The sequence below is a fragment of the Prionailurus bengalensis genome, chromosome X, assembly GCF_016509475.1.
Source record: "Prionailurus bengalensis isolate Pbe53 chromosome X, Fcat_Pben_1.1_paternal_pri, whole genome shotgun sequence".
In the NCBI taxonomy this organism is placed as follows: Eukaryota; Metazoa; Chordata; class Mammalia; order Carnivora; family Felidae; genus Prionailurus; species Prionailurus bengalensis.
The window spans coordinates 128,965,617-128,978,879 of record NC_057361.1 but is presented as its reverse complement, the minus strand read 5'-3'; the positions used below and the strand labels follow the sequence as shown (position 1 = coordinate 128,978,879).

General features: G+C 40.1%; 1 protein-coding gene across 1 annotated transcript in view; it reads right to left on the bottom strand.

The window, feature by feature from the left end:
• The window catches only part of VAMP7 (vesicle associated membrane protein 7), a 60,369-nt gene extending 53,293 nt beyond the window's left edge, over positions 1-7,076 (bottom strand). Inside the window, exon 1 of the mRNA XM_043571331.1 lies at positions 6,923-7,076. The gene's annotated coding sequence lies outside the window, so the exon portion shown is untranslated. The remainder of the gene's footprint in view (positions 1-6,922) is intronic.
• Positions 7,077-13,263: the final 6,187 nt, after the last annotated feature.

Below are 13,263 nucleotides of genomic sequence, written 5' to 3'. Positions count from 1 at the left end.
CTCTTCTAGCTAACTTCTAAATGTTGACTTTCCATGGGTATTAGTTCTACGCTCTCATCCCAAGAAGAGCTCATCTACACCTGTTATTTTATTTTTATTTTTATTTTTTTTAATTAAAAAAAATTTTTTTCAACGTTTATTTATTTTTGGGACAGAGAGAGACAGAGCATGAACGGGGGAGGGTCAGAGAGAGAGGGAGACACAGAATCGGAAACAGGCTCCAGGCTCTGAGCCATCAGCCCAGAGCCCGACGCGGGGCTCGAACTCACGGACCGCAAGATTGTGACCTGGCTGAAGTCGGACGCTTAACCGACTGCGCCACCCAGGCGCCCCTACACCTGTTATTTTAAACATGATTTATTTGCTGAAGACATTGCATATAGAAAAAAAAAAACAAAGGCACAACCAAAGTTAAGGGAAAACCAAAGACAAAATTCACGGCACAACAAATAGTTGAGAGAAAAGTAGATGAACAGAGACCCACAAAGAAGACTGAGGAGGACCAACTGAGAAAGTCAGAGGAAAGCCAGAAGAGTGTGGTGGCCTGAAAGCCAAAGGGAAAGCAAGCTTCAAGAAGGAACAAGTGTCAGCTACTACCTGTGTTCGCTGATGCATAGTAGGGAGACTGTAAAAGAGCCACTAAAATTCAATAAAGAAGCAAGTCATTAGTCAAAGAGATATGTAGTAGAATGGAACAAAACCACAAAGAGAAACAGAGACAAGAAATTATATGGTCCATGAGACAGATGAAAAAGTAGCAGCTTCAGTCCCTTAGCAGCTTCAAGAAGTAAACTCAATTTGGCAACAATACAAAAAAAGTCTACTGTCTTAGTGGACCAGAAGTTCATTATGAACTGACATCAGGTAATTGCTTAAAATGCTTACATAATCCCAAATTATATTAAGAAACAGTGTCTTGATCTTTTAAAGTACTATTACCATTATACTCTGTGCTGGTTAGAATACATGTGGAATACTGAACTCAACTCTGAGTATGGTATTTCAAGATTGGACGGAAGGGCAACATTATGGTTAAGGAACCTGGACATGCTATCATTTGAAGAATGGCTAGAGAAACTAGAAACATTTAACATTAAAAAAAGAAGACTTAGAACGTGACAGCAGCCTTGAAGTTTACATGAAGTACAGTCACCTAGAACAGGGAGTGCATTATTTGGAATATAATTAGGAACAAATGTCTGTTAAACATCAGGTACACAGCCACAGAAATTTTTACTTTCTTCTCATGTGTCAATAATAGGAATTTCTTACTCTCTTCTAGACTGTTAAAAACCTCACCTATTATCAAGTCTCATCTTCCCCCACTGTAACTCTCTTGCAATAGAATCTTTAATGTCTTTTTCAGCTTTTTTTTTTCATTTTTTAGAGACAGTGAGCATGCATGTGGGGGTGGGGGGGCAGAGGGAGAGAGAGAATCTTAAGCAGGCTCTAGGCCCAGCACAGAGCCTGACGTGGGGCTCAGTCTCATGACTGAGATCATGACCTGAGCCAAAATCAAGAGTCAAACACTTAACTGAGTGAGCCACCCAGGAGCCCCAATCTTTTTAAGTTTTTAATTCCAGTTTAGTTAACGCATAGTGTAAAATTAGTTTCAGGTGTACAATTCAGTGATTCAACACTTACATAGAACACCCAGTGCTCACAAGTGCATTCCTTAATCCCCATCACCTGAACCAGTAATGTCTTTTTTTTTTTTTTAACATTTATTTATTTTTGAGAGAGAGAGAGAGACAGAGTGGGAGCAGGGGACTGGTAGAGAGAGAGGGAGACACAGAATCTGAAGCAGGCTCCAGGCTGTGAGCGGTCAGCACAGAGCCCAACGCGGGGCTCTAATTAAAGAACTGTGAGATCATGACCTGAGCCGAAGTTGGACGCTTAACCGACTGAGCCACCCAGGCACCCCTGAACCTGTAATGTCTTCATGAGTATTGGGATAATAGAAACAGCTGTAAAAGAATACTGCATTTAAAGTGAGAAAACCTGGCTCTGCTAATTATTAGCAGTATGTGAATGTCTAATAAATCCTAACATGCTATATAAATATAATATTCAAGAAAAAAAGAATGAAAAAGATAAGCCAGAGAGAAAAGAGAAGGGGAAAAAAAACCCAATGATGAAATATAAAGGAAAGCCCTGTCTCAACACAGTTCTCTTTCTCATTCCTTTCTGGGTCCCAGAGCCGTTATCCCAATTCTACTTCCTTCCTGCTAAGAGTCCTGTATGAGTTTCCTGTGGCTTCCTTGACAAAGTATCAAAAGCTGCAAAGGCTTAAAACAAGAGAAATTTACTGTCTCCTACTTCTGGAGGCCAGAAGCCCAAAATCAAGATGTTGGCAGGGCCAGGCTCCCTCTGAAATGTGTAGGGGAGAATCTTATCTCTTCCTAGCTTCTGGCAGTTTGCTGGCAATCCTTCGCATTCCTTGCCTTTTAATGCAGCACTTCAATCTCTGCCTCCATAGTCATATGGCATTCTCCATGTGTACCCATGTCTTCACACAGCAGTCTCTGTGTCTTTTCTTATTAGGACACCTATTCCAGTAAGTCCTCATTTTAACTTACATCTTAATTATCTCTGCAAAGACCATCATTTCCAAATAAAGTCACATTCATAGGTACCAGTGGTCAAGATTCAACATGTCATTTTTGAAGACACAAAACATCTTAGAAACTCACTGTTCCCCCCAATCATTCCTACTCTCTCTTCTACATGTATTCACATCATCCCAACTTGCCTCCCACTTCTCTCCGAAACCGTTATCCTCTTTCCTTACTCACATTATAGGCCTGTCTTTAGGGTGATGGGCCATAAGGGCAACCTCCAACAGCCTGGAGTTCGAAAGACCTGTTTCTACTGCCTAGAAGATTCCAAGGAAAGGTCATTTTTGTTTCAGCTGCTGGGATTCCAAAAAAAGATATGCTATGGAGGAATCCAACTGAGAATTCTAGATGTAGTTTTTTATAGAGGAATTATTAAATTGTGGTGAAGGTCTTTAAGTCCATTAAATTAAAGATTAAGTAAGATGTTACCAGCTGGCATAACAACTGAAATGTCCTGAATAGCAGTATTTATAAAGAAAAAGGCATCAAGTTTCAAATAATCTTAAAAAGGAATTTTTGGAATATATCCATTAGTAAGTAATGGATTACCTGTATTAAAAACAAAGTGCTTCCCATACCCCATCCAGAAAAAAAAAAAAAATAAAAAAATAAAAACAAATTGCTAACAAAATAGCACAGCAACAATACAAACACTGCTCCTCAGTGGAGGCATCTTCAAGTAGAGGTTGAAGACTGTTTTAGAGAACTGAGCAAAGAAAAAGGCCAAGTCAATTTTTCTCACATTCAAGTCTATGTGTTCTGACAAATTTTTTAACGTTGATTTATTTTTGAGAAAGAGAGAGAGACAGAAGGAGGGGCAGAGAGGGAGACAGAGGATCTGAAGCTGGCTCTGCGCTGACAGCAGAGCCCAATGCGGGGCTCAAACTTACCAACTGTGGGATAATAACCTAAGTCAAAAAGTCAGATGCTTAACCAACTGAACGACCCAGGCACTCCTAATTTTTTAATTCTATATTTTTATTTTGTAACATCAAAAAATTTATGTAAATATTCTGGATCTACACATACACCTTATAAACGAGCAATGGCACACAATTCCATGCTGCATTTGCATTATGAAGGCCTAAGTGCCAAGAAATTCTCTAAAATGACAGTGCCTAATTTTTAATGTCTTGGAAGCATGTGTCTGGCTGCTCTTAGGCTAGCAAATCCTAAAATCATAATGACAATAATGACTCAAGAACTCCTGTATTCTTGTTGTGTTTTTTAATCAGTTACAAAGACATAATTTATCTTTTGCAGTAACAATTTACAATTGAAATCTATCTGCATAATAAAAACCTTTTATTTGAAGAATTAAGACTTGACATGCTGAAGATGACAGAGTAGCAGAATAACATTAACAATTATCTCAGGCTAAGGAGAAAATAATACTTAAAGATATGTCTGAACCAAGCAGAAACCAAATGATACTATAATGTGTTTTATGAATAAAGGATGTGCAACTGTTCAAACAAAAAAGAAGTGGAAGAATTAACTTCTGACATAGCCCATGGTTATAGTCAGTGTAAAATCAAAAGAACACATTCTGTATCATTATTTATATTATTGCAAGGGGATGTGTTATGTTAATCCCTGCAACAGTTCATTAGCAGAATGTTCCACAGGAAATACATAATGGCAATTAGATTTTTTTCCACCTTTTTATACTATTAAATTGGCCCAATATATTAAATGGGAGAGGGGCATGGAAAGTGCTCAGGAAAGGATGGGAACTCATTCTAGGGGGGAGCTATGGAACAAGAGAAGCTATAGGAGTGAGATCAAATTAGGGAAGGTAAACTAGCCTGATGAGATGGAATGGTCCACATTAGACTAGGGATAAGTCTAATGACCTTATATAAAGAAGGCCTTGTATAAGTTAAGTAATTAATGGATTGGATCAAATAGTTTTTCTATTTCAGTTCAACACATATGTCCTAAGGGTTTACTATATGGCAACCAATGTAGTAGACACTGGTGGCATGAAGGCCATTAAGAAAGGACCTCTATACTCAAGGGAGCCATAGTATAATTGGAAAGAAAGACATAAACAAATAAATGAAATAAAGTATAAACAGTGAATAATCTAAAAATGCACACAATTGTTCAGATTTCTTAAAGTTTTGTGATTATTTCACCTGGGTGAAGAAAAAAAAAAACAGGTGTCAGCCTATGTATTAGGAATTTCCTCAGCATAAAGAAGATGTGGTATATATACACAATGGAATATTACTCAGCCATCAAAAATAATTAACCAATGTGGATGGATCTGGAGGGTATTATGCTAAGCAAAATAAGTCAGAGAAAGACCAATACCATACGACTTCACCCATATGTGGAATTTAAGAAACAAACAGATGAACATATGGGGGGGGGAGGAAAAAGAGGGAAACAAACCATAAGAGTCTTAAAGACAGGAGAACAAACTGAGGGTTGATGGAGGGAAGTGGGAGGGCTCGATGGGTGATGGGTATTAGGAGGTCGCTTGTTATGATGAGTACTGGATGTTGTACTTAAGTGATGAATCACTGGATTCTACTCCTGAAACCAAAAATGCACTGTATGTTGGGGGCACCTGAGTGGTTCAGTTGGTTAAGTGTCTGACTTCGGCTCAGGTCATGGTCTCATGGTTTATGAGCCCAAGCCCTGTGTCTGGTTCTGTGCTGACAGCTTGAAGCCTGGAGCCTGCTTCGGATTCCTTGTCTCCCTCTCTCTGCCCCTCCCCTGCTCTCTCTCTCTCAAAAATAAATAAACATTAATTTTTTTTAAGAAAAATAATGCACTGTATGTTAACTAGAAATAAAAATTTGAAAAGGAAAAAATATATGTAACTCAGATTTTTACAAAAGTATTTCATTAACATACTGTTAAAATTATTTCTCTTTGGAAGAAAGGTCAAAGTCTATTTTATCATTACTGGCTTTCCAGTGCCCAGCACAGTGCCTGGCATATAATTTTCCCACAAATATTTGTTAAATTAATGAATACTGAGCATGTTTTGGTTTAAACAACAGATAACTTTATATTTAGTAGGACCTGGTAAGAAGGATATTTTGATTACTAAATTATCTCCTTAAGTAAGATAAAGCAGTTGAGCTGCCTTAATCTAATCTAATCCCCAACTCTTCTGTCCTGGTCTTAGGAGGAAATAAGCCAATGGCAGATAAACTACCAATTCTGATGTAATAACCTTAGAGGAGACAGAAGAATGATGAACAAATATTGATATGGCAGAGGAAAATGTGTCCATGAAAAGCCTGGAGTCTGGTCACAGACGTGGTGTATTCTTCTTGGCGTTACAAATATTCTTTCAGGGTGATGTTCTGAACCCAACCCAATCCCTCTGACTTTCTCAGGATAGAAGCCTACCCTGCTAAGTCAACAACCTGTTCTATTTTATATTAACTACCACCACCACCACATCACATCATCTGGATTATTCCTGTTCCCCCCCCCCACACACACACAAACATGTGAACTAATGAGAGTAGCAATCTCGTATGTCTTGTTTCTAGCTATATCCTTTGAACTTGGAAGAGTATCTAGAACATATTAGCTGTTCAATCAATATGTGTTAGACATGAATGGGTCTGGTCTCAGCCACAGCTATTCAAAGGAAAACATGTCTCTGGGATCAAGTGTGGGGCAATGGAGGTACAGGTAGTTGAGAGCAATTAATAAGACAGAAAGAAAAGGACTTGACAACTGGTCGTTTGGGGCGGGGGTTATGGGAGAGGGAGATATAAAGCATTTACCGAAGTGTCCATTACATGGCCAGAGTTTGTTAAATATTGGCCAATTATAACATACAGGTCTGACGCTGTGGAAATAGATCTGGGTAGAGATACAGAGTACCTATCCGAACTGAGGCAGAAGAGGAATGTCAACAATGGGTGGTGAAGAAACGGCACGCGGAAGGATAGAAACCCACGAAGGAGTTCAGAAGTAGGAGATGAAGCAGAAAAGTGACGTCATCAAAACAAGGGCGTAGAGACGAGTCGTCAAAAGACTCAAGAGAGGTCTTTTAGAATACGAACTGAGGGAAAGTTAACATTTTCCTCCTCCTGTAACAACTTAAGTGACGCATTCTGACACTCTTTAAATCGAGGCCTTTTCAGAGGCAGAAAACGCACTTCGCCAAAACTGAACCTACCCGACAATTCGAACCGTCGACATCAGAGAAGCCCAAGTCACCCTTGCACTGCTTCCTCAATCCACCCCAGCACCTTCCAGTCCACACCTCTACCCTCCCTCCGCCGTCGTCTCCCCGCCTCCTGCCGAGCGTGCCCCGTTCTATTTACCTGTCCGGGCACCCCCTGAGAGCGCGTGGGCTCAGGACAGAGGGGCGCAAGTCAGAGCCGGACCGCCGATTGCCAGCTCCCAGAGGAGGCTGGGACCCGACGCCGCCGGCTTCCGCGTAAAGCGCCCCGCCCGCGCGCGGCCTCCTGGGAATGTGAGCGCTCCTCCAATGGGAGTGGGCTGGGGGGGCGGGGTCTGCTGCATTCCCATCCCCAACACTTCCCAGCAGCCGCACTGCATTCTGGGAGTGGTAGTTCCAATAGGCTTATAGCCCGGTCTGTTGCACAGTTGGTAGGTAACTTGTCATAAACAACATCAAGCGCTGATTCTCCAGCAAAAGAAAAGAACGCACAAAAGGAAAGGGCCACAAGGAGTCCACCAGTATTGAGTCTGCGAGATAAACGAAGAGCGAAGCTTACCCCGCCATCTCCCTGCTTAGTGTCAGCAGTTAACGTCTCCTGTTACTTCACAAATAAAATAGAATTAGTCTCACAGGAACTCTCTACTTTCTCCACGAAATTTTGTGACCTCCTTAGACCCTCAACAATTTTTTCTCCCATGCTTTTGTAGTAGTAATAATAATAACTCCTCTCCTTTGATCTAAGCTCCCCCGTCCTCTTTTCATTAGTATTCCAGTCTTGCCAACTCAGAGTCTAACTCCACTGATGAGCCCTTCTGTCTCGTGACTCTTCAACGGCTCACTGTTTATTCCCTCTTTATTATCAGCATTTAAAGACTGGCAGAATTTCTCTCCTCTAAAACATTACAAAGTCGCCTTTCTCAATCCCACACCCCCCAAACCTGTCACCACACACAGACTTAACTTGTGGTCTTTTTCCCACCTCTCTTTTCTAGTCAAAATTCTCAACTGTGTTGCTAAAACAATTGTCCCTTTTCAACAATTCCCATACCTCAAACTTGCAGGATTTTACATTGCTTATTTCCTCCTTCTTTAAATCCTCTGTCTTAGAATGGACTTCTTTAACAAAATATAATAAACTGGATGGCTTAAACAACAGAAATTTATTTCTCAGTTCTGGAGACTGAGAAGTTTCATATCGGAATGCCAGTCAGTTGGGTTCTGGTGAGAACCTGCTTGCTGACTTGCAGACTGCTGCCTTCTTGCTGTATCCTCACATGATGGAGAGACATCAGCTCTCTGACACATCTCTTACAAGGGCACCAATCTCATTCATGAGGGCTCCACCCTGCTGGCCTAATTACCTAGAAAGGCACCACCTCCAACTAGCATCACATTGAGGAGCAGGGCTCCAACATATAAAAAGGGGGATCACAAACATCCACTTAATAGCACCCTCTATTCTTTTATCTCTGAGATGGTGCGCATTCCTGGTTCCCCTCCCAGTTCTGTGGCAGCTCATCATTTTCCTTTGAAATGTTCATGTTCTATAGTGCTCCATCCTACACTCTTTTCTCATTCTTCACAAGTTTCTTGGGTGATCTTACCATTCCCATTGGTTTGGTTGTCATCTGTATGTTGATGATTCCTACATATAGGGAGCCCAGAAAAGACTCCTGTAACCCAGACTGAAATGCCTAATGACATATGGGCATCTATTCCAGGTGCTTAAAACTTAACATAGTCCTCAGTTGACCTAAGACATTTCTACTCTCCCCTCTCCCATAACATGTTCCTCCTTCTCCTCTAATCCCATGTCAGTGAACAGCACAACCATGCAATCAGTTGCCACACCAGAAAGCTGGCTATCATTTTGAGTGATTTCACTCCCTCAAAGTTCACATCCATACAATCATCAAGCCATACTAATTCTGTCTCCTAAATACCTCACTTCTCAAGCTTCAGTTTTCTCATCTTTAAAATAAGGATAATAATAGCACCTGTCTTCATGGTTTGTTGCAATGATTAATGAACAAGAGTGTGAGGCAGAGAGTAAGCACTCAAGGACAATAAGTATTTATCAAACAAGCATGGTGTTTGTCATTGGTTCTCCTTCATTTGGTCTTACGTAATGGTAAGTAGCATTTACTTTTATTTAGTTTATATTCAGGGAGATAAATAAAAGGAAAAAATGAGAAATGGTGAGATATTTTGTGCAGGTTACCTCTATTCCATTCCTCTGTATTTTTCCAAGCATGACAAAAGTATACTACTGGTCACAAGGCACTATACATGTGGTTCCAATCTAATACGTGCAGGATATGCCATTCCTTAGTTATTGTTATCAGCTCTGAGTGGGTTATAGACTAATTGAAGTACATTCAGAGAATCATGACTAAAATTATCAGAGCACTAGAAATCAGAAATAATGTCTCTGTACCTATAGTATCTCCTTCACCATCTCCCCACCTGCCCCTTCTTGTCGCTTGAGATTGCTCTATCTAAAACAAAATCTGATCACTTTGAAATCCTACTTGAAACCTTCATTGGCTCCTCATTTTGTAGAGGATAAAGTCTAAGATTGTCAACAGAGAATTCAAGGCCCTCTGTGATCTGGCCTCTTTCTACCCCTCCTTCTTCATATTCTGCTTCTCTCACCTACACACTCTGTGTTAAAGCCTGCTCCTCTGTGGTGGCATTCACTCATTCATCCAACCATCCATTCCTTCCATTAATATGCACTAAGTGCCCACTATGAGACAGGCCTGTTATGTATTCTGGAGATATAGCAGTGAACAAGACAGACAATTTCCTTGCCTACGTGGAATTAATACTTCGATACCATGCTCTTTCATGCCTCAGCACCTTTGCACATGCTGCCTCTCCTATCTAAATCTTATTTATTCTTCAAGACCTATCTCAAATACCATGTCTTCATTTTATCTTTTTAATGTTTATCTTTTAGAGAGAGGGCATGAGCGGGGAAGGGGCAGAGAGAGAGGGCGACACAGAATCCGAAGCAGGCTCCAGGCTCTGAGCTGTCAGCACAGAGCCTGATGTGGGGCTCAAACTCACAGACTATGAGATCATGACCTGAGCCCAAGTCGGACGCTTAACTGACTGAGCCACCCAGGCGCCCCTCGTCTTCATTTTACATCAAAGTATATGTTGCTTCTTTCAGCTTTATCCACAACCTGCAAAGTTATGCTTTTCATATTAGTATTAATTTTATTCAGTACCTATTCTTTGTGAGAGAGAATAGTTTCTTAGAAAGAGAATGAGTTTTGGAACCAGACGATCCTGAGTTAAGAGCTCTGTGAACTTTAAATACTGCCTCATTTAGAGATTTTAGGGCTCTATCAAAGCCTCAATTCTTACTCCATTTTCTCTCACAAAGTAATATTTGTATTCCAAAATTTGTATTTCTAGCACAAGCCTTTATATTGGGAAATCAGGGAAGGTCTCTCTCAGGAGGTAACATTTAAGCTGAAACCTGAATGTCAAGAAAGAATTGGCCACAATAAGATAAGAGAGAACAGAAATAAAGGCAGAGTGGCTGGAAGGTAGTAGAAGTGAGAGAAGAGTGGTAGGAGAGGAGATCACACCAGCCTTCTTTCTGCTCTTTAAATATGTTGAGCTCCTTCCCATTTTTTTTTTAAATTTTTTTTCAACACTTATTTATTTTTTGGGACAGAGAGAGACAGAGCACGAACGGGGGAGGGACAGAGAGAGAGGGAGACACAGAATCGGAAACAGGCTCCAGGCTCCGAGCCATCAGCCCAGAGCCTGACGCGGGGCTCAAACTCACGGACCGCGAGATCGTGACCTGGCTGAAGTCGGACGCTTAACCGACTGCGCCACCCAGGCGCCCCGCTCCTTCCCATTTTATGATCTTTGCACCAGCTCTCTCTGCTTGGAGTTCTATTACATCTTATTTTCTTATGGCCAGAGGGTCTTGCAAGGCTGTGTAAGCCAGGAGAAGGAATTTGGATTTTATTCTAAGTATGATAGAAAATCATTAGAGATGTTCAAGCAGAGCAGTGACATGATCTGATGTATGGGTTTAAAAAAAACTTATCTAGCTTTATTTAGCATGCCAATATACTATCTTGGTAATAAATTAATGTCTACAGTTTTAAAAATATGTTGGGTAGTTTCCAAGAAAAATGTTCCTGCATGTGTATACTAACGTGCACACAGAACCATTTAAATAGATGGCTTTATAATTTTATAATTTTCAATTCAGAAATTCTGTTACCATTTCATCAAGTTGCTGAAGAATAGAATTTCTTCTTTATAATCCATTATTTTAGACAGTTTGAGTTTATGGAGTAAAGGTTTCAGTGTCCATTTCAATTCCTGCAGCTGCCAAGCCTGGAATTATAGAACTGATGGCTTAGATAACCTAATCCAGTCTCCTAATTGTACACATGAAAAATCTTCTGGTCTTGACAAAGATTACAAAGCTAAGAAATAATAGAGTCTGGATTACAAACCGGCTTTCATGTACTAGATGCTCCAGAAATATCTGTTGGGCTAAAATAAAATACATATATTATACAGAGCTCTCGTGGTATCTGGGAGACCCTGTTTTTACATTCCGCTTAACAAGATTGCATCCTGATGTGTTATTTTGTGGTTCACAAATTGAGTAACTGTTGTGTTGGCATCAAAATCATGCACGATGTTGCAATATATCACTGATCACCAGTGCTGTTTATGCTTCTTTTCTCCTGGATATTTGGTCTTGGGCAAATTTTCTTCTTGTTCTATGTTCAAAACAGACCTACCTCAAGAGTGCCTGTTCGCCTTTGAAATTCACAATCAGCAGAGGGAGCTAACACATTACCAATATCTACAAAATCATTGGCATTTGAGTATGGTACAGTTCATTTTTTCTTTGCAGCTCATTCCAGTCAGTCATCACATATCCTAGTCTATTTCTCCGAGGCATCAGTGGTTCCAACACCAGCTTTGGCAAAGCAGCTCTGAGGTGTCTTTCCCACACAGGAATGAAATTTCTCATGATATCGGGAACGTGCCATTTATTTACATCTGCAGTAGAACAATGCTTCTCATAACATACCAAACACTTTCAACATCCAGTTTTTGATGATTTATTACTTCTCAGTCTAATGGCTATACATAGCCATGGTGCTAGTAGGCAAAAACAAAATAAAACAAAACAAAAAAACGTATAGAGTTGTTTTAATTTAAACCTCCAGTGTCTGTGTGCAACTATCAGTAATAGAATGTTCATTTTCTCTCTAATTGCAGGAGCCATTTCCCAAAAAAACTGCCGGATGTCAGTGCACTGTTTTAAAGTTTTTATTTATTTGAGAGAGAAAGAGAATAAGTTGGGGAGGGGAGGACAGAGGATCTGAAGCGAGCTCTGTGCTGACAGCAGAGAGCCCAATGCAGGGCTCAAACCCACGAACACTGTGAGATCATGACCTGAACCAAAGTTGGAAGTTTAACTGCTTAACTGACTGAGCCACCTAGGCGCTCCCGGGCATTTTTGTTAACTTTATGTACACATGGGAAATTTACATATACAAAGGGGTTTTTCCAATTTCCATATAAGTGACTAATTTCTTGCTTCTCCCAGCACTATAACAAAGAAAAGCTGATGACCTTTGTGTGTTTCTTTTTCTCCAGAACAACATTTTTCTGTCAGAGTGTGCCTCTAGTTTGGTTGTAGATTATAGAGGTTCATTAGATGTGACCCATGAATACATCTACTCAGATTTGACCTCTCATTTTCAAGAGAGTCTTAGCAGTTACTTTAGATGCTTCACTTTTTAGGTGAAGTGAGATGACATTGTGATAATGCTGGAAGCATTATTGCCAGTCATAAAGAGTCTACATCAACTCCCATCTGGAGAGCAATTTCATTAGCCTTTTCTAAAAACCACTGAACCTCCATACATAGAAATTCCAAATTTTGTGACCATTTCACTTTTTTACTTTTATCCACAAAATTCTAGTTCTGGAGAAATTGGGAGCTCACTAAATTTTCTCTTTAATGGTGTGACTAACACCAAATGGTGTGTAACAGAAACTACACACTGCTTCACAGAACACTAACATTCAAAAAGGGACAAGACCAAGGGCAAGCCTGAGGCTTGGTACAGAACAAGGAAGTGCAACACTGGTAAGGCAACTCATTTTCTTAAGTTTTAAAGTTTCTAAAGCAAAGGTGATGTCAAATTACAAGAAGGGCTAATTTGAATTATCTTTATAACCAATTCAAAAATAAGGGATACTAATGTCTTTGAGGTAGATACTGCTGCTATCAGATAGCAAGTGATTAGGTTTAAGGCATAAAAATGATGGAATGGAGGAAAAGAAAACACTGAGCTGAAATCATCCTCCTTTAAAATTCTGATGGAAAATCAAGAACACCTCCAGTTCTGAGTTCTAAGCATAAAATCCAGATATGTCACATCTTTTGGCTTATTTCTCATATGATGTAAAGAATCT